At 47.3% G+C, this 23,433-nt stretch overlaps 1 long non-coding RNA gene across 2 annotated transcripts in view; it reads right to left on the bottom strand.

Moving 5' to 3' along the window:
- Positions 1–2,392: 2,392 nt before the first annotated feature.
- Positions 2,393–23,433, bottom strand: part of LOC111847186 (uncharacterized) — a 65,229-nt gene continuing 44,188 nt past the window's right edge. The window contains exon 3 of one of the 2 annotated variants that reach the window (XR_002839039.2): positions 2,393–2,518. This is a non-coding gene — a long non-coding RNA (uncharacterized lncRNA). Of the gene's footprint in view, positions 2,519–12,884; positions 13,037–23,433 lie in introns of those variants that run through there. The other variant, XR_002839040.2, reaches the window with a different exon arrangement.

The following is a 23,433-nucleotide window of genomic DNA, read 5'->3' on the forward strand; positions in this document are numbered from 1 at the left end:
CGGACAGTGTGAGGTTTGGCCAGGTCCTTTGCACTGTTTGATTATACGTTGCTGAGTCCTGCTACAGCAAAGAGGAATTTAAGCTCTTAAACCACCATGGACCAGCTTGGTCAATGAGACACTTTATAGTCAGTACAGGATGGAGAGCTGGTTTGGCTCAGCAAGTGATACACTAGACTGTCCCCTCTCCATCTCTGGACAGTGTGTGTGTGTGTGTATGAGAGAGAGAGAGAGAGAGTTTGTGTATTATGTTTATGTTACATTGTGGGGACCAAATGTCCCCCACAATGTGATATAAACTAGTTATTTTGAAGTTGTGGGGACCATTTTTCAGGTTCCCACAAAGACCTGTGACTGCAATCAAAAAACCTCAAACTCCAAAGTCTAATTTGTTTGGTTACTTATGGTTAAGGTTATTAGAAATTAATGGAGTCCCCACAAAAATATAATTACACACCTGTGTCTGTTTATGTGTGTGTGTTTATGTGTGTGTGTGTGTGTGTGTGTGTGAGGGAAAGTGGCAATGCTGAAACCTACTTCAAACCTAATAATGGCACCCAATTGACAGTGTTTATTCTGTATTCTGTCATTTAAACTTACACCTGCTGTGACCCGTGACCCCGACCTGAGACAGCTGAGACGGACCTCATGCCTTCTGCCTGTGCTCATGGACAGCATCCTTGTAATCAGTACAGAGCCCTATGGAAACTAGCGCAGATTTTTTAAAAAGGACCTCTGTGTGTAGCTTAATCCCACAGGCCCATGAATATAAACAAATGCATTTACTACACCCTTCAAAGAGCACGGGCATACAGCTACAGCAGACGTCATGTGTGTTTATACAGCATATAAATACAAATAGTGCTAATGGTGTTACTTCCCTCTAAGGTCTTTCTGGCGTAACAGGAAATTATATCTGAATAATTTGGCTTCAGCAGGACACACTAATTCCTCGCCTAGCAGATAAATGTTTACATCTTTGCTGAAAGGTATTTGCTCAGATAATTATCTTCAAATTGTTCTGGAAAAAAAACATCAATTATCTCTTCTGACCCTTTTTCAGTTAAAAAAATACTTTAAGTCTGAAATAATATCTGCTCTCGTCTTCAGTTTATTTTGCCAAACACATGGTTGGAGTCTGTTAGTCAGAGCTCCAATGCATTCCGTACGGCTGCTATTCAAGGGTATAAATCTATTATTCCTCTTCCTAATAAATTATTAGCATACCAGTGGTGATTAACTGTTTGTGTGAGTTTTCGAAGCATTTCTAATGCCTCATGTTTGCAAAGTTAAAGCCAACAACACAAGTTTGTACTTAAAAGAATTCTGGAGTGACGGCAGTGAATCATGACACGTCCATCAGGAAAAGTGGTTTTTCCTGTGGTTTGTGCGGCTGCACCCTGAGATGCTGCACTCCCCAGCTACTTGTGTCAAGGGTTTGATTTCCATACTAAAACAAATATGTTCATTATTTCACAATAAAAGGCATGTATTTCTCAATTGCAACATGTTTTATTCTCAGATCTGCCTAGGAATGCAAAAAAAAACTGTCACGGCTGTATTTATTTAGTCATATTGCTACTAATTGAGTCAGAACTCAGTAGTACAGCTTCTAAAATCAGTGAATTTTGTCGACTGGAAGGAAGGCGTAATTCTGGCTTCTCTGTTCTATTTGACCAAGACAAAAACATGGTCACTGACACGCAAAAATAAATAACCACTTTGATTCACATTTCTCAGATTTTTTTCTCATGATAAATTGTCTTTGGAAATGGAGCAGCACACTCAGCGGGATCTAAAAAGTAGATCTCCACAGAACCTTGGAGAAGGCTCCAAACACCTTGAAGCAGCAGCTCCATAAGTTTACAGCTGCCTTTGCTTCTCCCAAGATGCATCAATAATCCCATTGATTCACTGATCTCAGCCTGAAATCCGAATGATATGTCACCCAATCTATTTCTCTTAACTTCCTCGATAGCAATTTTAGGATGAAGGGTTTATTCAGCAAACATACTTTGTGGAGTTAAAAGGAGACGGCCAGCATCCATCCACAAGAAGTGAAAACACACACCTGGTAAGCTATCAAGCCAAGAATTGACCCAGAGAACGACTAAACAAGTGCCAAATAAAATAGATGTGCAAGACTGTCTGTGGTCGGGAAGGCGAACAGAGTCAGGTTGAGTGACGAAAGGGGTCTTTGTTCAGTAAGAATTAGGATCATATTCAGGAATTAGGGTTGCTTTCAAGGGTCCCAACCACATCAACCACCACTCCACCAAATCAGTGCTTTAGTCAGGGTTACTAGGGACAGGGCAAAGAAATGAAAACACAAATTTCTGCACATTGTAGGGAATGAAACATGGAACGAATCAGTGCAAGAAACCCAAGTCACCTGACTCGCCCTGATGAAAGACAGCTTGATGAATGTTGATGCCTTGAAAAGAGCGTGGTCCTTCCTGGGCCGACTGGGGACACCGGAATGTCAATGCTGCCACCTGTGCGATCAGCGCATGTGGTCCTGTTAGCACAGTGTAAAAGCAAAGTGCGGGATTTACCACCGCGTGGTAACATGACGTTCCGCTTTTTATTAGCTGAGTGCGGAGTCCTCACCCACGGCGGCGTGCTGTGTTAACACCTCCAGACCTTTGATATTACGTAACTCATTTACGCAGCTGGTCTACAAGAGGTGCTTTCATTGACTGTGATATGATCCACAGGGCACTGGTTGTCTGACAAGCTGCGTTTGATTGGAATGCAGTGAACGAGACCATGTGGGAGCACAATCAATTTTGAAATGATTTAAAAATCCACTCTGCACATTTCTCGCTTTTCGCATTCACGATGTCTTGTCCGTAAGCCAGATTTCCATTCCTACATTTTCTCCACCTTTCTCCTGAAGGCCTGCAGGTTGGATCTGGGAATGCAGACGGCTCATTTTTGACATGCTGGTGCCAAAGAGCTGATTGGGCCTCGTCGAGGTAGGCACTGAGCCGTGGCCCAAATCGGTTTTGCTACCCGGGCATCATTCCAGTACCTCTAACTCCATTGCATGGCCAAAAAGGGATTTTATGGCTGTTTACAAACACAATTGCAAATATTTAAGTGTTACTGATGGAACGCCATAGCTACGCAATGAAATCACAGAGCAAATGTGATTGCCTTCATAAAAACACGTGATTAAATTATATACAAAATATTTTTCTAATAAACAAGAGTTTAGTGTAATCAGAAAAATGGGAAAAAATACCACAGCATCACAGTGCCATTGATCTCATCACCTGACGCAAAATGAAATTAATTATGTTTAACACTAAATATTGGACTACAAAAGTGTGTGGGGAAAGCAGAGACCTGGAATGTAAAGAAAGAGTGCGAAGGGGGCTGTGCACGCCATGTCCCTGTGCACGCCCTGTGCCTGTGCACGCCATGTCCCTGTACACTCCCTGTGCCTGTGCACGCCATGTCCCTGTACACGCCCTGTTCCTGTGCACGCCATGTCCCTGTACACTCCCTGTGCCTGTGCACGCCATGTCCCTGTGCACGCCATGTCCCTGTACACGCCCTGTGCCTGTGCACGCCATGTCCCTGTACACTCCCTGTGCCTGTGCACGCCATGTCCCTGTACACGCCCTGTCCCTGCCCATGCCCTGTACCTGTGCACATACTGTACACACCCTGGTGCTGTTCACGTTCTGGTTCTGTACACGCCCTGTCCCTGTACAGGCCCTGTACCTGTGCACATACTGTACACACCCTGGTGCTGTTCACGTTCTGGTTCTGTACACGCCCTGTCCCTGTACAGGCCCTGTCTCTGCACACCCTGTACACACCCTATCCCTGTGCATGCCTTGGTCCCATACAAGCCCTTTCCCTGTATATGCCCTGTCCCCGTGCACACCCTGATCCTATTCATGCCCTGCCCCTGTGTACACCCACACCCTGATCCTGTTCACTACCTGTCCCCGTATACGCCCTGTCCCTGTGCATGCCCCATCCCTGTGTATGCCTTGTCCCTGTGCACGTGGAGTCTGTGCTCCACACTGCACAAGCAGCATGTGTAAATCTAGGTTCCCTGTTTATTACCTATGGTTTTATTGCTCCTCTGTGCAAATAATGCTTCATTAAGTGAAACGAAAGCCCAGCCCCAGCTGCCGGCCCGGCTGCACTGAAACTCTATACGGCGTGCTTTCAGAGCGATTGCAGAGAGCCATAAATGCCAAGCGTTCCTCGGCTGGCCTGTACGCCGCGGCCACGCCGTGTGGTGAGATCATCCCTGTCTCTCCTGCTCAGCTTCCTTCCCCATCATGTAGCGGTGACTGCAATAACAGCGGCGGCTCGTGTGAAGAATGCTCCAAGGATCCAACCCATGTCACTCACTGGAGAGAGAAGGGGCCACTCCCACCCGCAGTGCAAGCTGGGAAAATCCTGCTTTCGGCTTCAAAACGATTGTAGATGTAAGAGAAGCAGATTTAAACACGTCTATTGTCTAGCAGCACGATACAAACGGCGAGCGTTGTGTGTGCTAGTTCAGGGCCGTGAATTCCCCCGACGTCCGCCGTACAGCCTTGACATTATCGCATTTACAGGTGACTGTGAATCCATAAAAGCCCGGTGACGAGAGATTTGATCGAAGAGAAAGTGCATGACATCACTCGTCCGGGTCTCCCTGGGACGCCCTGCCGGATTGGTGTTGGGTCTCGGAAGAGATATGCGCTTCCTGGACATTGTTACTGTTTTCCCCCCCTCCCCGCCTAACTTCACACGCGAGGCCAAATCACCGAGTGCGAGACACTGATCTCTGTTTATGTTTCATCTGTGCCCAGGGCGGGTTCCTGCGAGCTGGCTTCCACGTTTTATTAGCGCAGTGCGAGACAGAAGCGCAGGAATGCTAAGCAATGCTTCGCCCCCCAATAGCCAGATACGATGGCATGTTCTCACACTTCATGGTGCCAAGTTGGGGCACACCTCCCTTTCACTGGAGACCCCAGCCAAGAGTCTATCTGGCAGGAACAATTGAGACAGGGGGCCACAGGGGCCCTTAGGAACCTACTGAGGGCCCTGGCCAGTCACCTACAAATGACCCCGTGCTGCAGTCATTCCTATAGGCATGGTGATGATGCACCATCAGCGATTAATGGCAAAGGCACTTTACTGTAAGGCCGGAAAGGCTAACAGCAATGGCCTGAAGGAATTGGGTGTTTCCCCGCAAACTGCTTATTAGAGTGTTTTTATTATTAACAATTAATGGCTTATCCAAAGCACAGCTGTACCCATTTATATGTATGGATATAACAAGACAACTTAACTACACATTCAAGGGTACAAGAGCAGGGCCCCACCTGTGATTTGATGTCTGTGTCCTTGACCACTACCTGCTACTCATGCAATGGCTTGATAAATATTCACCTTGGCACTCAAGGCCCAAGCTGGGGCACTATATGTAATCAGCCATCAACCTGGGGGGTGTGACATGACGCTGCATGGATGGGGAGGGTATGGAAAGCCCCCATTGTCCCCAAAAGGTTTGGGGCACTTCAGTTTAGCTATGGAAAAAGTGTCTACATGTTTGATGCCCCACCAAATTTGCATTTTTAACCACCACTGTGGTTTCAGTTTGCTGTTTTGAAGGACGATTAGATCATTAACGGAGTCATTTCCCTGGCTGTACACTAACAACATCATTTTCAGGGTCTTTAACTTTAAACAGCTAAATTGTACATAGATTTTTTCTGTTTGATTGATTTCAACAGCAGCTAAGAAAACAAAGGGGCTTGTTTTAGCGTCGTCAACGTCTGCATAATCAAGCAGAGGGAGAGAAGAGCACGGCAGAGGAAGGCCACGAGTCTGAGCCGTCTCTAGAGAACTCGGGCGACCGAGGGAGGAAATGGCGCCAATTATAGCACACCGTTCAAAAATGCCATCGCGAAATGTATCTATTCCTAGCGGGACCAGCGAAACTGTGATGAAAAAACAAGGCAATGTAAATAAGGTGATGTTACGCTTGGCACAAAAGGGGACTATAATCTTTGAAATGTAACTTATGAGAGCAGTGACTAAACTATCATCCTCCGTGGGGAAAAATGATTTATAGTGAAGTGCTAAATACAAGAGAGTAAATCCACGAGGGGCCCATCTCTGCTAAATAGCTTGTTTTTTCACCCTGTAACTTATATGGTCTTAACTGGAGTGCCCTGCAGTATTGAATGACACATTGGTAGTATGAAAAACGTCGTGATGTTAGAAAGCCTAATATGGAATCCGGTATGAATTTTAATCCACGCGATTATCGATATTTCTGTCACTTGTATCTTTAGCTTGTTGAAAAGCATTTCAGTGTAAAACTTTTGTCTGTGAAGCACCAGAGTGTACCTTACTGACCTGCTTATCATTTAGTTTCTGAGCTCAGTGGTTATGAAGTTGGTCGAGGGCCCAGCCGGCCAGTCTGCGAGTTTAGCCCGTTGCACAACTAGAACATGTGAGCCAGGTACTCCAGGCTGGATAATTAGCTGACCAGCAGAACTGAGTTGGTTGCAAACCCATGCCTTTGTTTTACCCGAAGTTACCCTGAGATGTGCTAGGCTAGCAGCCTTAAATTTCTATGGGCAAGAGAAGAGACCGATCAAAGGAACGTCCTTCCGCTCCACTCATATGTTCTACACGGTCCAAAAAAAAAAATGCAGATTAGCATGAGAAGCATCTGACAGGAGAACGCTTCAGTATGGGAACATTCTAGGATGAAAATACTTCAGGATGGAGACTGGAGACGGCATGGAGGCGCCTTGGCTCGCTCAGCCGGCAGCAATCATGCCAGCGACGTGCACGGAATGCGGGCTTTCTTCCTGGAGAACAATCAAAGATGCTGCAGAGGCTCGGCCGAGGGCAAGACTGACCCGGGATGGCAGAGGTGAGGACAGTAAGAAAGGACCGCTGCGGAGCAGTCTTCAAAGGCGCTGAGACATGACCGCAGGCTAAGCATTAATGGAAAATCCCTGAAAACAATATGCAGCCCGGCAAGCAGAAGGACAATAAGCAGATCTCTGAGAGCTCACAAACAAAGCGGTGATGTGTAAACAATAATGCCCGGGAGATCACAATCAGATGAGTTTATTAGATACAGACACGTGAAGCAGGGAACGGCGTGTGTTGGATGTTGATCATTAATCAAAGCAAGGGAGAGGCTTAAATTGATGTTGATGGGCAGAGAACCGTCAATTACCATGCATGTTAAACTTGTTTATAAATTCAAATGATTAAAATCCACGGGGTGGAGATTCCTGGGCCCGTGATGAATGCTTAGGTCTCGTTCTGTCAGCTGAGAATGATTAGCCACTTTCCCAAGCTCACCTCACTGTGGCGGGTTCAACCCATGCAAACGGCACGGCCTGTGTGACGAGGGGCTCCTCGCGGTGCCACCATCCTGCACCAGCACTCCCCCGGGCACGATGACACACCCCGGCTCTGAGGGGTGGGCACTTAGAGGACCAAACCAGGTGGACAGGATGATAGAGGTGGAGATATTAAGGTCAAAGAAACTATGAGTCACCTGGGTAAAAAATGACAGGGAAAGACTGTTCTAGAATTTGTCATCCAGTCACATTTAGGGATTGGCTCAAACTTGCAGGATCTGGGCTCCGTGAATGGCAAGTGGGCTCAGAAATAAAGTGTTTACAGAAGAAGGGAATTCTGCAGAGTTCACGTCACACATGATTAACAAAGAAAGCCCAGATTTAGTACCTGTTTATCCAACCGGGAAGCCATCTTGGACGTTCCCCTCCCTGCCGAAAATGAACTCTTGATCGTGTCGGTAGTTGGCCTACCTTCCTCAACATTTTAATTTTGTTTTTAGCTGCCAAAAACTTTTCATACGCAAACATCAGATGTACCATGTCAGCCTAAAGAACAATTCTTTCCAAAGGGCAATTTGTTAGAGAATGAAATGGATCCTGCTAATTTTCTTGTTTTCCACCAGTCCACTCGAATATCGCCATGACCGCCAATAGCTTTGGAAAACTACTGGATGTAGGTGCAAATGGCCTCAGAAAGTATTAGTTTTATTACCCAAAGTAGTAAATGTGAGAGATGCAATCTCAGGCTAAAAGGTCTGGCTCAGATTAAAGCAGGACATCTGTGGGTTTTCTTTTTGATAAGACAAATTTGTGTAAACAGAGGCTGTGTGCCCTCACACCACCAACGCTGCCCTCTGAGTAAGCTTCCCGTCAGACAAACACTCAGGATGAGCTTTGCTGGTGGGGGGTGTAATTTTGCCCCCTCCACAAAACCCCCTAAATTTGGAACAAATCCCCAAAAGACAGGGGATGCTAGCTAGCTCCCCAAAAAAGCCCATTCAGACTGGGTAGTGGTTGCTGCAGTAATCAGTACTTGAAATGGTATCCCTCAGACAAATGAGAAATGCTCTATCCGCTGGCTTTGGATCAGAACCATTGATTAAATGCAAGAAGAGTCGGTAGCAATAGGGAAAAGCATGTTTTTGGAGCTGACACAGAGCAATGTCCTCTCTGTATCCCAGAGGTGGAGATTTCAGGTCCAGAGAGCACAAATCCAGACCAACATTTTGTTTCCACCAACCAGTTGAGTATTAAGAGTCACAGTCACAGAGTACTTAAGTGGCATGCAGCATGGATAAATGGCTGGGGGCATGCAGCATGGTTAAATGGCTGGGGGCATGCAGCATGGGTAAATGGCTGGGGGCATGCAGCATGGGTAAATGGCTGGGGGCATGCAGCATGGGTAAATGGCTGGGGGTATGCCGCATGGGTAAATGGCTGGGGGCATGCCGCATGGATAAATGGCTGGGGGCATGCAGCATGGGTAAATGGCTGGGGGCATGCAGCATGGGTAAATGGCTGGGGGCATGCAGCATGGGTAAATGGCTGGGGGCATGCAGCATGGGTAAATGGCTGGGGGCATGCAGCATGGGTAAATGGCTGGGGGCATGCAGCATGGGTAAATGGCTGGGGGTATGCCGCATGGGTAAATGGCTGGGGGCATGCCACATGGATAAATGGCTGGGGGCATGCAGCATGGGTAAATGGCTGGGGGCATGCAGCATGGGTAAATGGCTGGGGGCATGCAGCATGGGTAAATGGCTGGGGGCATGCAGCATGGGTAAATGGCTGGGGGCATGCAGCATGGGCAAATGGCTGGGGGCATGCCGCATGGATAAATGGCTGGGGGCATGCAGCATGGGTAAATGGCTGGGGGCATGCAGCATGGTTAAATGGCTGGGGGCATGCAGCATGGGTAAATGGCTGGGGGCATGCAGCATGGTTAAATGGCTGGGGGCATGCAGCATGGGTAAATGGCTGGGGGCATGCCGCATGGGTAAATGGCTGGGGGACATGTGTGTTTGCAATCAATGTGTCAGTCAAACGTCTGCCTTACCCAATTACATCCTTATCATGGGGCAGGACTGTCATCTGAATATTGGGGGAATTAAACTTTTAGTGTTTTGCTGAAAGCCTTCTTAGAAATTGATGTTCACCATTCATGACAGAAGTCTGGTTGTGTACTTAATCTATTTATAATAGATTCATATTTATAATATCTATAAACATTTATTATTTCATTCATGTCATTCAATGGCAAATGTTGTTTAATTCAAATTTTTATCATTCAGGTCAAAATGTAATGTTTAGTTTGGTCTCAACCAACCCCTGTGTTGTTTCGAGTATCAACATTTAACTATTTAAACTGGTAAGCAATAAAGTTTTTGTTTTGTGAGCAAGGAACTGAGGATTGATTCAACTTGAGTCAACACCTACCTGTTGTCAACTGACTGTAACGTAAAAACACTTTTATTGACAATGTTTCTATCATTAAAACTCCTGTGGAATGGTCTGGCCTTCCGATTTACATCGCAATATTTTACAGCTATTTTTCATTAATGATTCCCGTGTGATGAGCCACAATAGGTCAGAATTGTAGTGGCTACCAGTGTCGTCCCCGCTCCAGTGTTAAGGGGTCACATCCTCCGTGTCTGTGCGTGCTTCCTGTTGGCGTAAGTGTGTGTGGATCCATTTGCCAGGTGACTCTGTAGTGATGAGCCTAAATTTCCCTTTGCTTGTTTGAATTTGTGTGTGGGCGTCAGAGAGTCTGCCAACGAACCGGCTTCAAGCGTGTCACACACCTAGTAATGTCTGGACCACAGCAGCAAGATCTTAAACGTCAACTCCAACCACTGTCTGCAAGTACAGCACACACCGCGGGGAATCTGTGTTAGCCCTACACGGAAACCTTCCACCTCACATTTTCTTCCAATTGTTTCGATGCCGGGGTGGGGGTGGGGGGATTAATTATTTCCTGCCAGAGATACAAGGCTACAGAAACTGCCACTTTACTTACGAGGCTAGACAATGGAACTGAAACACCTGGTTTTAGACCACAATAATTTATTAGTATGATGCACGGTCTCCTTTTGCAGCCAATACAGCATCAATTCATCTGGGGAATGACAGATAACAGTCCTGCATAGTGGCCAGAGGAATTTTGAGCCATTTCTTTTGCAGAACAGTGGCCAGGTCACTACATGATGGAAGAAAATATTTCCTGACTCATTCCTCCAAAACACTCCAGACTGACTCAATAATCCAATCTGGTGACTGTGCAGGCCAGGAGAAATGTTCAGCTTCACGTTCATGTCCATAAAACCACTCAGTCTCTAGTCTTGCTGTGTGTATTGGTGCATTATTGTCCAGCTACACGGCACCACCTTCTGGGTACAATGGTACAATGTTTAGCCCACTAGGTGAACATGGTCCCCCAGAATGGTTCGGTAGTCCTTCGCAGTGACACACCCATCTAGTCTAGGGAATGCCGTGATATTGCAGCCCAAACCATCACTGATCCACCCCTGTGCTGCACTCTGGGAATGCAACAGTCCAGGTAGTAAGTCTCTTTGAGGCTTCTCCAAGCTGTCCTTTGTGGTGGTATGCCAACGTTACCCTGGCTCTCGATACACCACAAAGACTAGCTCTCCTGGTCACAGATGTGCCAGTGAGATGCACACCAACAATTCATCCTCTTTTGAACTCTGATATGTCTCCCATTATGGAGGGTTCCAGTAGGTGGCAGCTTGCATCTGGCAGCACAGACTGGAACATGTTCAAGGAGGCTGTCAGAGAGCGTACTGACCAGCTGTATCACTCCCTGGTTTGGGAACTGCAACATCCCTAACCGCAAGTCCCTGCAGAGGACAGTGAAGACAGCAAAGAAAATCACCGGGACCTCTCTCTCCATCATCCAGGAGATCTTTCACAAGCAATGCATCCGCAAGGCCCTCAGCATTATGAGACCCCTCCCATCCACTGCCTCCCCTCTGGCAGGAGGTACTGCAGCATCCGGACGAGCTCAACCAGACTTTGTAACAGCTTCCTCCCACATGCTGCTACACTTCTGAACTCCTCCGCAGCCTCTCACTACGTGAGCAGCACCAACTCCTCACTCCACCTGCTACTTTACTCTAACTCTCTTTTACTGGCATGTTTGCACTTTATTTTAATCGCTGCTACATCACCTGCTGCTAAATCACTGTACATACTGTATATTATGTACAGAGAGGTTATATTCAGTGTTCACCCTCATGTATATACTGTACTGTGTGTTGGCCATGTGACCTATGTGTGGTCCGTGTCCAATCCAGTGTTTGCACTTGTGTATTTAATCTGTACCTTCCCCCTGTAATTGTGTACATATAGCTCCCCATGTGTCTTATATTGCACCGTGGTCCTGGGGGGGTGTTGTCTCATACCTCATTCCTGTATGCTTGTATATGGCTGGTGCGACAGTAAGTTCCACTTGATTTGACTTGACTTATGCTGTGTGAATTTTATGTACAGCTGTGCTATTGCTCTGCTAATTCAACTTTCACACTCCGCTCTTACTGCTGTAGTGTGCAATCAGTGAAGATTCGAAACGGTTTTTGAAAATGGCTGGTTGTTCTGACCTCGTTTTATGGACCAAAGCATGTGGTTTTGGAGCAAGTTTCATTCACTGGGGGGGGGGGGGGAGGTGTAGTCAATGGAAAGAGGGGCACGTCCTCACAAAACCTGCCACCAGAATGACATTGCAGGAGACATTAAGAGGTGACCTACTTCCTGCCAGCAAGATGTCTGCCACTCTTTCTGTGGGGGGGATCATCGTTGTTCTCTTGGTGGGTCCCTCAGATCAAGGACGACACCCCTGGCGACACGCCTGTCTTTTCTGTCAATCTGTGGCTTTCAATATTTGTGGCTGATTCTGAAGGCAATTTAGAGCCACGATGCTGCGGGATATTTTCTCTAGCTTCTCTCCCATCCCTTCTGGTCTCTCTCAGTCTTAAGCGATTTTCATTCATTTAATCTCCGGAGGAATTTAGAAATCTGATCCACAGACACCGGCTTATTTTGTGAAACACTGGCATTTCTATTCAGTCACAACCAATAGCGATTTCAGCCAGCGGCCGACTGATTGCTCAGAACACCATAGCAGTCATTAATGAATCCAGTATGGCTCTTGGACAGCCTGCCTAGGCCAGATCTAACCCCCCTCCAGAACTTCAAACAGCTCCCCCTAGTTGTCACTTCTGTAGATGGTTATGAGCTGCCTGGTTGAGGAATGGTGAAGGAATCTTAATGGCCATTAAAATGTTCCAGGAAGGTGGGTTTTATGCTGCTTTTGAAACACAGGAACAAGAAAACATACTGTAAGCTACTTATTTCAGGTAAAACATCTGAGTGACTTATTAGTAGACACTCAATAAACAGCTATAATATACTGTATTGTGTTACCTTGTCAAAGGTTCAGGACATTTATTTTGGAAGTAATCCCCAATCAAGTGAAGTGAGACTTTGAAACCTGCAGTGACCATGTGATGTCGGTCACTGACTGAACGCTCTCAGGGCATCGACTGACACCATGGCTTTCTTGAACCCGCGTTCCTGTCTTAGACAGTCGCTACTCCCCCAGCCTCCCGCTGCCACGCTTCTTGCATCATACGCTTGTCCAACTTTCCGGCTGCGCTTCCCTGCTCCAGGTTTTTCTGTCGAAAAAATCACTTTGTCAGGTCCGTTTGTGGTTCAGCGCTCCGGGAGAGATGTTTGAACTGTGCACGCTCTGAGACCCCTGATGTTTAAACACTAGATTCCGATCGGCTTGCCTCCTGGACATCAAAAAAGGCAGGAATACATGGAAATAAGGAAAGACGAAACCATGAGCTCATCCTTGCAGGGAACCCTAAATGTATATAAACCGCTGTAAGCTGGTTTGGACTCACCTCCTCACTCCCACCAAGGAAACTTTTCCAGCCTGAATAATGCAAAAAGTTCCATTTTGTTGGTAGTAATGCTGGGACCCTGAGATTCTCCTTGCATTTGTAAACGTTTTTCTCTTTACAGTTTCACATGATAAACAGCAGTACTCAAGGAACAGAGCACAGATCCACCGTGAAATCCTGATGGGGATAACTGGTGCTTTGTGCGTGAAAAAAGCCCAGAGCATCAAATCCATGAGCATTAGCAGAAGAAACTCTCCCTTAATGTAGCTTGTTGCAAGTATGCAGGGGCTGCTTGTGAATTAAATGAATTAGAAACCAGCAATAACATGCAATATACTACAGCAACCAAACCAGCAGGAAAATCCCTGTGTTGGCACAGCTCAGTCAGGAACAAATTTAGTACTATGCTAACTACATTTCAAGCGCATATCTGTAAAATACCTTGTTTTCCTCATGGACTGCAGTCATGCATCAGGTAACTGACATGTTGACCGTAAACTCGAACCATTTTCCTTGCATCATCACTCTAGCCAGTCAAGGGTGACCACAGAGAACTCGGTCCATGTAACTTGCCACCAGAGAATGCTGGCTGGCTTCGGTGCCCCCCCCCCCCACTGAACCTGACCACAGGCAGGCTGACTATGGCCACCCAATGACCTTGGCTTCGCTAAACCGCGGAGCGCGTCGCCTGAGGTGCGTCGCCTGAACCGCGTCATAACTGGACGTGGCTGCGAGACGAAACAGTGTGAGGAAAATATTATTACGTAAAAATATATAAATAGGGCGAATATGAAAGCATATAAAAACATGGAAGTAACATAATATGGTGAAAGAACACTGTTACATGTTATGTTTTCTGACTTGGTTCCTGGAACTTTAGAATTATTTTTATTATTTTTGTAGAATCTGTGCTTTCCATGGTCTCGGTGTGTGACCATGAAAGCAAAGACCATTACTGTAGCCTGTTTGGGGTGCCGCGTATGGGGGGGGGGGGGGGGGGGGTCAGCTGGGGCGGCATCATTCAGACAGCCATACCACATCAAGGGAGGAACTGAAAACACAGGCAAGGGAATGACACCAGGCCCAAATTTGGCCAGCAAAGACAGTCCCTGTCGTGTCCAGGTATGTGGTTGAGGCTTGACCTGCCAGGCCTTTTACATTCTGCAGGAACGCTAAGTCATTTCTTTGCGCATGGAGGTCAGGTCTTTGGTCACTGCCGGTCAGGCTAAACTGGCAGAGACCAAACACCCTGTCCAGAGGCTTTTAACCTGAGGGTTGTTGGCTCCAAAGAGGTGAAACTCTGTTGCATGTTTAAGCATATAATATATATATACATCTATGCAGCTCTATAAATTGCAAGTCGCTTTGAATGAGAGTGTCGGCTAAGTAATGAAATAACACTAACAAATCCGGCACAATGTGGCCTCTGTGGAAATCCCTCCTCATTACTTTTATTTATTGTTGTGAATGATTGTTCCAGACGTGCCGAATGGCTCAGGTCCAGCCCCCCACACTCCATATCGATGTGTCTCATTAGCTGAACCGCGAACACGAGACGCCCCCATTTCCAGGGTGTTTGGGCGTCACGCAGAGCACTGCGGCCTGGCACGGGATGTGGCCCAAATGTGGCACGGCCCAAGCAGCCAGACTGAACTGGCCCTGGCAGAGGTGTGGGCGCCGACGCCTAGCGGACCGGCTCCGCGGCTCTCTCATCGGCTCCTCCATCCTCCAATCAAGTTTTCAAGTTTTGCGGACGGAGTTTGTTTATAAGTGTGACCCCCACACTGCCCACAGTGTCCAGATTGTTCCCCGGGCCGGGCCGCCTCAGAGAGTCACCCGCCAGGGCGGATGTTTGCTTTTGCTGAGATCACATCAGATAAAACGCTGCCCCCCCCCCCTCCCCACTGGCGTCTCACATATCACTCTCACTGTTATTCCCGCACAGAGACGGACAGAGAACCCTTTTAAACTGAGATTCCCCTGAGCCTTTATTAACATATGACTTCAACTTCAATAGAAATTCCACAGGCTCCCGCCCACTGCCCCTGACCCCCCCAGGAGCCTCAGCACTCAGTCACCCAGCTCGCACCAGGTCGCCCAGAGGTTCCGCTCAAGCGCTGCTTTGTGACACCCCCGGCAGCTGACTATCTGGACCCATGTGGCCATCGGGTCCTTGGCTACAAATCTTTGCTCTCTGGGGGGGAGTAGGGGGGTGGGGGGTGGGTGAGGAGTCTCCTGCTATGCATCTGTCATAGCATCCTGCTGGATCTTTCAAAGAAGATGCAAGATGTGGATTCCACAGGTGAGCAGCGAGACAAGTGAACAAAGAGAATGAATGAAACATATGGACCTTTAAAGTCTGAGGAACCATCGACAGCGGCTAGATCACGTCCGGCACGCTCTTGCGGATGCCTCACGCCACGCGGTAGCTGGCAACATATCTATCTGTCTGGGCTCAGCAGAAATCCCACAAAATATCCGAGACGCAAACTAAGATAATCCAAATCTGATAATGTCACAGGCAAGGGGAATAACGTGTCCGGCTGTGATGTCAACCCCAGGCTGCAAAACTTTATGTGACCTTCACCAGTCACCTCTCCAGTCCATCTAACCCCCCCACCCCACCCCCAGAGGGCTGAACTACCTAGGAAGGCGGCCAACATAAACCAAGACAAACACCAGTTTCACAAGACACAACACCATTCAAGACCTCATAATCCAAAGCAGTGGACGTTCAAATCTAAGTACCTAAAAAGAGGGGAACTGTACTGCCCCCCCCCCCCCAAGACAGATTTCTCACATTACTGTCTGTGGGAAAACGCAACCAGGGATGGCGGGAGTCAAATGTTGGCAATTATTGCATTTTCATACCGTAACGAGAAACATAATAAACAAGAGTCCCTTCAGGGAGCTGCTATCAGAGACATTATGGACAGAAGGTTTAGGTTATATCAGGCAGTGCATTTCCAGGGGTTCCAGCTCCATACTGAGGCAGTTGGATACATGACTCCAAAAATGACTCCAGTATCAAACTTAAAGAATTAGACCTGTGTGGTAAAATCTGAAGAAGCAATTTCTGTTATCTCTTTGAGCAACGTGGCACCCGTGTCACCATAAGTCACCTTACCGGGAATGAGGATTAACTTGTAGTAATAATAATAAAAATAATAATAATCATTTTGTTGACCCCTGTGGGGAAATTATCTTTTCATTCACCCCTTCCAGCTCTCCATGACACACATATAGGAGACAGTAAGCTTGGCAGTGAAGGGCAGCCACCTGCAGCAGCACCCTTGGAGCTGGGGGTTAAGGGCCTCGCTCAAGGGCTCACAGACATGTGATTATTCTGACGAATCCGGGCTTTGCACCAACAACCTTCCGGTAACAGCCACAAACTCATGCCATAGGTCTGGGCAAACCCAGAGCACTCTGGGGGAATGAATCTCTCAGGAAGCTCTGGAATCCCCCATGACAACGCTGAATTTCTGGCCTTGAAAAGACAGGTCATTCATTTCGGTTAAATGCCTCTTCATCTACTTCATTTGTGAAGCTTTCAAGACCCCAGGGTACATTTAATGAGTGTTAGTAGATATGTGCCTGATACGGTCACGGTTGAAGGACAGCGGAAAGTCAATGATGGTTAAGTGGATGAAAGTGGCGGCCAGGTGTATAACAATGAATTAAAAGTGAAGATGTGGGATTGCTGCTGTCCTCCAGCCTGCCTGCAGAGGCTGACTGACATCTACAGACACGGAGAGTAACGCTTCAGATACTTGGCACACAGGAGCAGGGGAATGCCAGCCTTTTTTACAGGAGCAGTGTTATTGTGGAGGACAACATGCTGGAATCCGCCAGCACGTTTAACGAGCACTCCACAGAAGCGTGAGGAGCAGAGCGGACAGCGCCCGGCGCGTTTGGAAAACCACGCTCTGTGCCGGGGCCCTGCAGGGATAAGGCCGCTACACCGGCAAACTGCCACGGCAGCTGGTAGAATGGAGGAGGACTTGCCATGTGACTGGGCTCCTCTCTCTGTCCCCTGAAAAAGAAAACTGAGATACTGATCCACCATGGAGAAAGAGGGTAGTTTTAAAATGTACCGCACTCTGTGTCACATCGACTATGAAACCACCCATCTATTTTCTGCAACCGCTTGTCCTTCTCAGAGTCACAGGAGTCTGGAGTCTATCCTGAAAGCTAAGGGCACAAGGCAGGGAACACCCCAGGACTCCCAGAGGAAACCCCACAACAACATAGGGAGAACATGCAAACTCCATACACAGTGCCATGTCGGATGCTCAAGGGGTCCCAGAGGTGTGAGGCAATGGTGTTCACCACTGTGCTGTCCTGTTTTTTAAGCACTCAAATGAGTGGTGGTGAAAATCAGCAAATACATGGAATGGCTGGTGCCCCCAGTGACGGGTTTGGGAACTGAAGCTGTGTTCTTCTAGTCACCCAGCATGATATCAGTAACTTTTTGGAGAAGAAATTCTTGTTAGCTTTTATTGTGTTACTCTTAATTTGCTTATGTTCTAATGTTAAATTGTATCTTTCTTCTAAGGAAATGTGTACTTACTACCCAGATAAAAGTTTTCTCCGACTGCCTGAGGCAGCACAGTACTGTACATACAGGTGAAAGCGAGTTTTGGGGTCAGAGAGCAGGCTCAGCCACAATCCACCCTCCGGCCCAGACCCACCCATAACCTACTGAGTTATACACCACCGGAGCAAGGAAAGCGACCATCTGAGCAAGACTGCCGTCATGGGACCACGGTGGGTTTGGATGCCACGTCTGGCCACCGCATTACCGTTTACAGGCAGCGACAGCGGGTCGAATGCTAATGCTAATGCTAGCCCAATGCACACTGTTGCGTAGCCTGCACTGTGTAAAGAGAACGACATGCTTGCCAGGGACGGTGCTTACGCCAGCGCTCATAGGCATCGAGAAGGGCGCCAAACGCCAGGTCTTACTCAGAATTGGAAATTTTGATAAATGGGTGTTGGGGGGGTGTGTGTAAAAAATGGACAAATAACATTTAAAACCATTCACATTTCGCTGGCTACGCTTGGTTACTTGGAACCGCAAAATACAATCAAATTAGGGCTCAGCTTTCAAGAGGTTGTTTTTGAATACAGACGACATCATCACTCTCCAATGAGTCATAAATATAATTTCAGGCCCCTCTGAGGCTTCCAGATTGCACAACTGACCGTTGTGAAATATGTAACACTTCTGCTAGGGCTCTGTTATTAATTATGAATCACTTCCACAATCTGTGTGACCCACAGGGCCTAATCTAACATATTCCATTATGATTAGACTGTCTGCGATATCAGCGACTGTAACACAGTTAACTTGCTGTCGGACAGAGGGGGGCTCCCTTTCCACTTCGCGAAATTCCACAGCTCCGCTTCAGTTATCATCATGACTTTATTGAAACCTAACAAACAAATCTGTTGTAAAGACAAATAAATGAGACCCCCCCCCCCCCACACCCCCAACACTTTCCTGACGTGTCATGGCAGCCAGATCTGAGGTACCAGACAGCCAGATTCCAGGCTTATTTTTTCCTGATAGTAAATCCACATAAAACGTTTTAAAAAACAGGAACGTGTTTAGCTTAGTGCTGCGAGCCGCGAGACTCTCGACTGCTGGCCGCGGAGCAGGATGAGAGCATGTTCTGGCAGCCCGTGTCTCTGCACTCACACATTCATTCATTGGCCCCGTCTTTGTAAATACTTAATAACATGCAAATTGTAAATTAAAGCACAGGGCCCAGTGCGAACAGTGAAATATTTATCTCTGGGCTCCAGATGTTGTGGGCCCCCACTGGCTGGTCCGCTTCGATCTGCACGGCTCCTTCGTAGCTCTCGTGGTGCGTTTAGGTCAGAAGTAGCCTTGGAATCTTTCCCCTGTCTTACAAATTTCAAGGAAAAAATTAACGTTCAGTAGGCTTGTGTGCCGCTAGTGCTGGTCATTTACAGATGGACTTTTTGGGACTTGGGATCGGCAGCGGATTATGGTGGTTTAACGCGCATTATTTTCTAATGGGTTAATCGGTGATGGGGCCCTCTGAGTTCCCCTGCAGATCCTTTCCAGAGCCTTACTTCCATTCACCCGAGTCTGGCTTGCACGAATCGGGGGAGGGGGGGGGGGGTGTTTGAACAACATGCGGTTCATCACGCAGCAGGGAGGGCGGCGCTCACGCATTGCGGGAGTATGGCCTCACAGTTGAACCGGCACAGAGTACGCGCGGATGCAAACCGGCCTCGCCTGCTCAGAACTGAGGGCTTCACTAATTGCTGGCCTCAGGCCCTGGCTCACAGAGAGCCTCCTAATGCCACAGATCCTGTGCGTAATGTCTGCGATATCTCCAGTGAACCTGCTCTTGAGGTTGTGCCATTATTGTTCAGTGCAACATTGAATGTTTCTTGGGACTGCCAGCTGTCTGGGGTGTACAGGGGGTGGGCAGTTAGTATAGGGGCGTGCAGAGGGGGGGTCAGGGTAAAACCTCCCCTGCTGAGACAGCCACGAATGGCCGGCTCCTTGCTGAATGGATATTTCCTGAATCATTGAGCATCTATATTTTTTTTTGGTTCCTACCAAAACAGTGCAAGATCCTTGTAACACTAAGACAAGCCCAAATATTTTCACATTTCTCTGGTTATTCTCACGACGAATCATCTTTGAAAGCCTGGCAGAAGTTGCCGTTATTATCTGACAATCTCAGGAAAACAGAGAAGTAGAGTCATGTCCCATTTCACCTCACGCGAGCCTCTCAGGACAGCTTCAAATAAGTCTTCTTATTAACATATCTTATACAAATCTTAATTATACCTCATGACTCCTCAATGTTTCCTTTTTGATATGTTTTAATACTCTGCATTTTCCTGATAGGGATTTGAGAGTAGACAGCAAACATATCTGAATTCGAACTGAGATGTCTGCTGTTTCTCCCCAGAATGAAAAAAGCAGCTCCTGACAGTATAATGTGGTGTTTACTCCGAAGAGCCCCTCAAGGGAATCCTGTTTGTTTGTTTCTTAGTGCTGACCCATTTCCTCCACAGAACAGGCGTAATTCTGCAAGGCTCCAGCCTCAAACACGAGGCAGCACAGTCCCCAGTGTCACATTCCGGAACCTTCTCCAGGCGGCTGTATCTCGGTCTGATATCTCAGGCATGAAGGCACAAGCTCTCAGGCAGCTCGCCATGCGTCTTTCGAGGCGGGACGTTGTCCTGCTTTAATACCAAACAAAGCTCAGCTGACCTTTCTGGGGTCGACATGGGGATTAAACGACTTCTGCAAGCTTGTCATTCCTGGACGGAGCTGATGTCTCTTCCCAGGCTGTTAATGCACATGAAATGATCTCAATTAAGCAAGGATTTAAATGCACAACAGACATTCGATCACACAGCTAAATAAATGTGTTAGCCGATCCCTTCATAATCTTTCTACACACTGTGCCAGTAAGCTGATGTCTCTCTTAGCCAGTTTGCTTGCCATGACATACCAGCCCACAGTATAAAGACTTCTTAATTTACAGTGATCTTCAATTACATTTTGGCCACTCTTATTCCTGATTACAATCGCATTTTTAATGCGCTTTATGGTTTTCTTTTTTATATTTTGTTGTGGGGTGCAAAATGTAGGACTGAATTGACTGAGCTAAGAAAAATCAGTGATTAGTGGTTGCAGTTGAATTAAATTATTTATCCTGGAGTGCACAGGAATGCACGTCGGCTAGGTGAGAGATTCTGGTTGGCAGGTGACCAGCAAAAATGATGGAAGAGGACAGGACTTCGCCTTTATAACCCTCCCTGTGTTCTGGGCTAACCTCCACATGGGTTCTTCCATCATTCACCTGTCCCATTCCTTTTACAGCATAGTCTTTTTTGATCTCGGTCGCATTTCAAGAAGGTCAAGAAAACATGTACACATCACTAAGCGTGTCAGTGTTAATTTCAGGTACGGGTCGTAGTTGGCAGGATTCGTCCTTTACGGTAGTGGAGGCCTGCGTAGACTTTGGCCTACGGCCCACAAAAGTATGAGGTGTGGCACCTGAGCGAAGTGTCCAGGCAGTAACTCAGGCTCCAAGTGTGCTGGGAACATCCACAAGCGATTACACACTGGAGGGATGCCTCTCATGGCCGCGATGAAGGGTTTCACACCTCGAGCGGCAGCCCGCAATCCGGGAAACATCTGCTGGCCTGCACGTTCTTTTAATTACTCAAGCAGCTGACTTTTCACAGGCTCGGTGTTCGGTGAGCAGCTCTCATCAATAGACCGCAGCCTTTGGTAAAAGCAATGATCAGTCTGGCATTGGGTCCATGTGTCACACATTCATTAACCAACCCTGTCAAGTTTTGTGTGGAAAACAAAACAATTGGCTTCCACTGCACTCATTTTACAAATGACACACTCCTGGCTACGCGTTATTCAGGTGCAGCTAACTGGCCGTACATGGCTCAGTCTTGTTTTTTCTCCCCGTCTGAGAATGTAGCATTTGGATGTCAAATGAGCCTACAGGCAGACATACTAACCTGCAACACATGGATGCCAGGTGTACATATCTTAAGCTCCACCCAGCCACCATGATTCCACCTCAGGTAACCTTTCAGGCTCTGGCACAGATAAATTTTCCTATGTCAACCTTACATTTGGTCTTTACTGAGAAGAAACAAAATGAGACCGTCCACTGCAGTCAGTTGGTTGAAGTCTGTGCCTACTTTGTGAAGTCATCATTTAACACACAAGAGAGAGCCATCCACAGCACAACAGCTGTTCAAATTACATGGACTATCAGCTGTGGCGGCTCTTGTGTGCCTCGCGGCCACATCGAACTCTGAATCTGATCCTCACATCCTTTCCACAATTGTGGCTGGCAACCTACTTGCATGAACACCCCAACACAAAGAAAGAGGCATCGAAGAGATGGTGAAAGACAGCAGCGAGGACAGGCAGGCCTGTCGATGCCAGAACACTGACCCCCACCCCCACCAAATTACCCCAACGTGTGTGTCAGCCCTTGCTTCGTTTTTGTGTAAGTGTTGGTTCCGCAGCCATAAGAGGTCACAGGTGAGGTCAGGGTGCCAATGAGTGTGAGAGCAGGATGGGTACTGCTGCTGTGACTGTATCCTCAGGTAATACAGCTGAAATGACTGACACGTTGCAGAAGCCTTGAGCAGTGGAATGGAAAATCTGAAAAATGTGCAAATTTCAGCGTTTTCCGAACATTTATATTCCGCATGTGGACTTCTTTGTTGTTTCATGCCAAGCTCTGCTGGCATGTCAGAACGGAGTCGAGTGTTTACCTGGTTCTGTTTTGTTTTTGTCGGCCTCGAACCTTCCAAAAAGGAGCCAACTGCAGACACTATATAAATAAGGCAGCTCCTTAGACAAATACGCAGCCGTGACTCTGTCCCACTCGAGGCTCAGCGGCCCATGAGGCGCCCTAAAATCTGCCAGAAGCATCACCATGAGCCTTTCCAGATGCCACAGGTAACGACCATGTTGTCAGTTCAAGCAGGTGACTTTTGGGAGAGAGGCTGGTGGCCCTTGAGTTGTGTGGCCCGTTTGCTAGCCCTGCTACCCTCTCAGTCCACCTTGCACTTGACATCACTGTGCTCCTTGGGGGCTCTGAGCTGAAAGACCTGTCGAGCCAAGTTTGATTTTCAGGAAGGCTGTAAATTCCCATCACATTTGTGGACTGTATTAGGTAGCATGGAGGGTTTTTCTGTGTCTTTTGTTAAGTAACCATGGCAGTAGTAGCTATGGCAGAAGTAGATATGGCAGTAGTAGCCAAAGCCATAGCTATTTAATGCTTCCAAATGATTGTAGAATTCCTTTGATACAAAAGGGTTTCCCTTATGTGGTGAAGGTATAGCTGAAGGCAGTTGACCCTTATGCTCCCTGATCAACCAGAAGAGCAGAGCTTGGCATGAAACAACAAAGAACCACAAACCAGAGGATTGTGTCTAGAAAATCAGGTAGGCACTGGGCCACATGAATACCATGAGTGGTGACAAGCTCAGATTTATGGTGTCCTGATTCAGCCTTCCCGCCTTCATGATCAATCTTGGTGTGTTTTCCAAGAGCAGAGCTTGTGCTTCACAAAGCCCCAAACAGAGACCAATTGCTTTTCGAAGGATCACACAAATAACAGGGT

This window comes from Paramormyrops kingsleyae, chromosome 17, assembly GCF_048594095.1.
Source record: "Paramormyrops kingsleyae isolate MSU_618 chromosome 17, PKINGS_0.4, whole genome shotgun sequence".
NCBI classification, from domain to species: domain Eukaryota; kingdom Metazoa; phylum Chordata; class Actinopteri; order Osteoglossiformes; family Mormyridae; genus Paramormyrops; species Paramormyrops kingsleyae.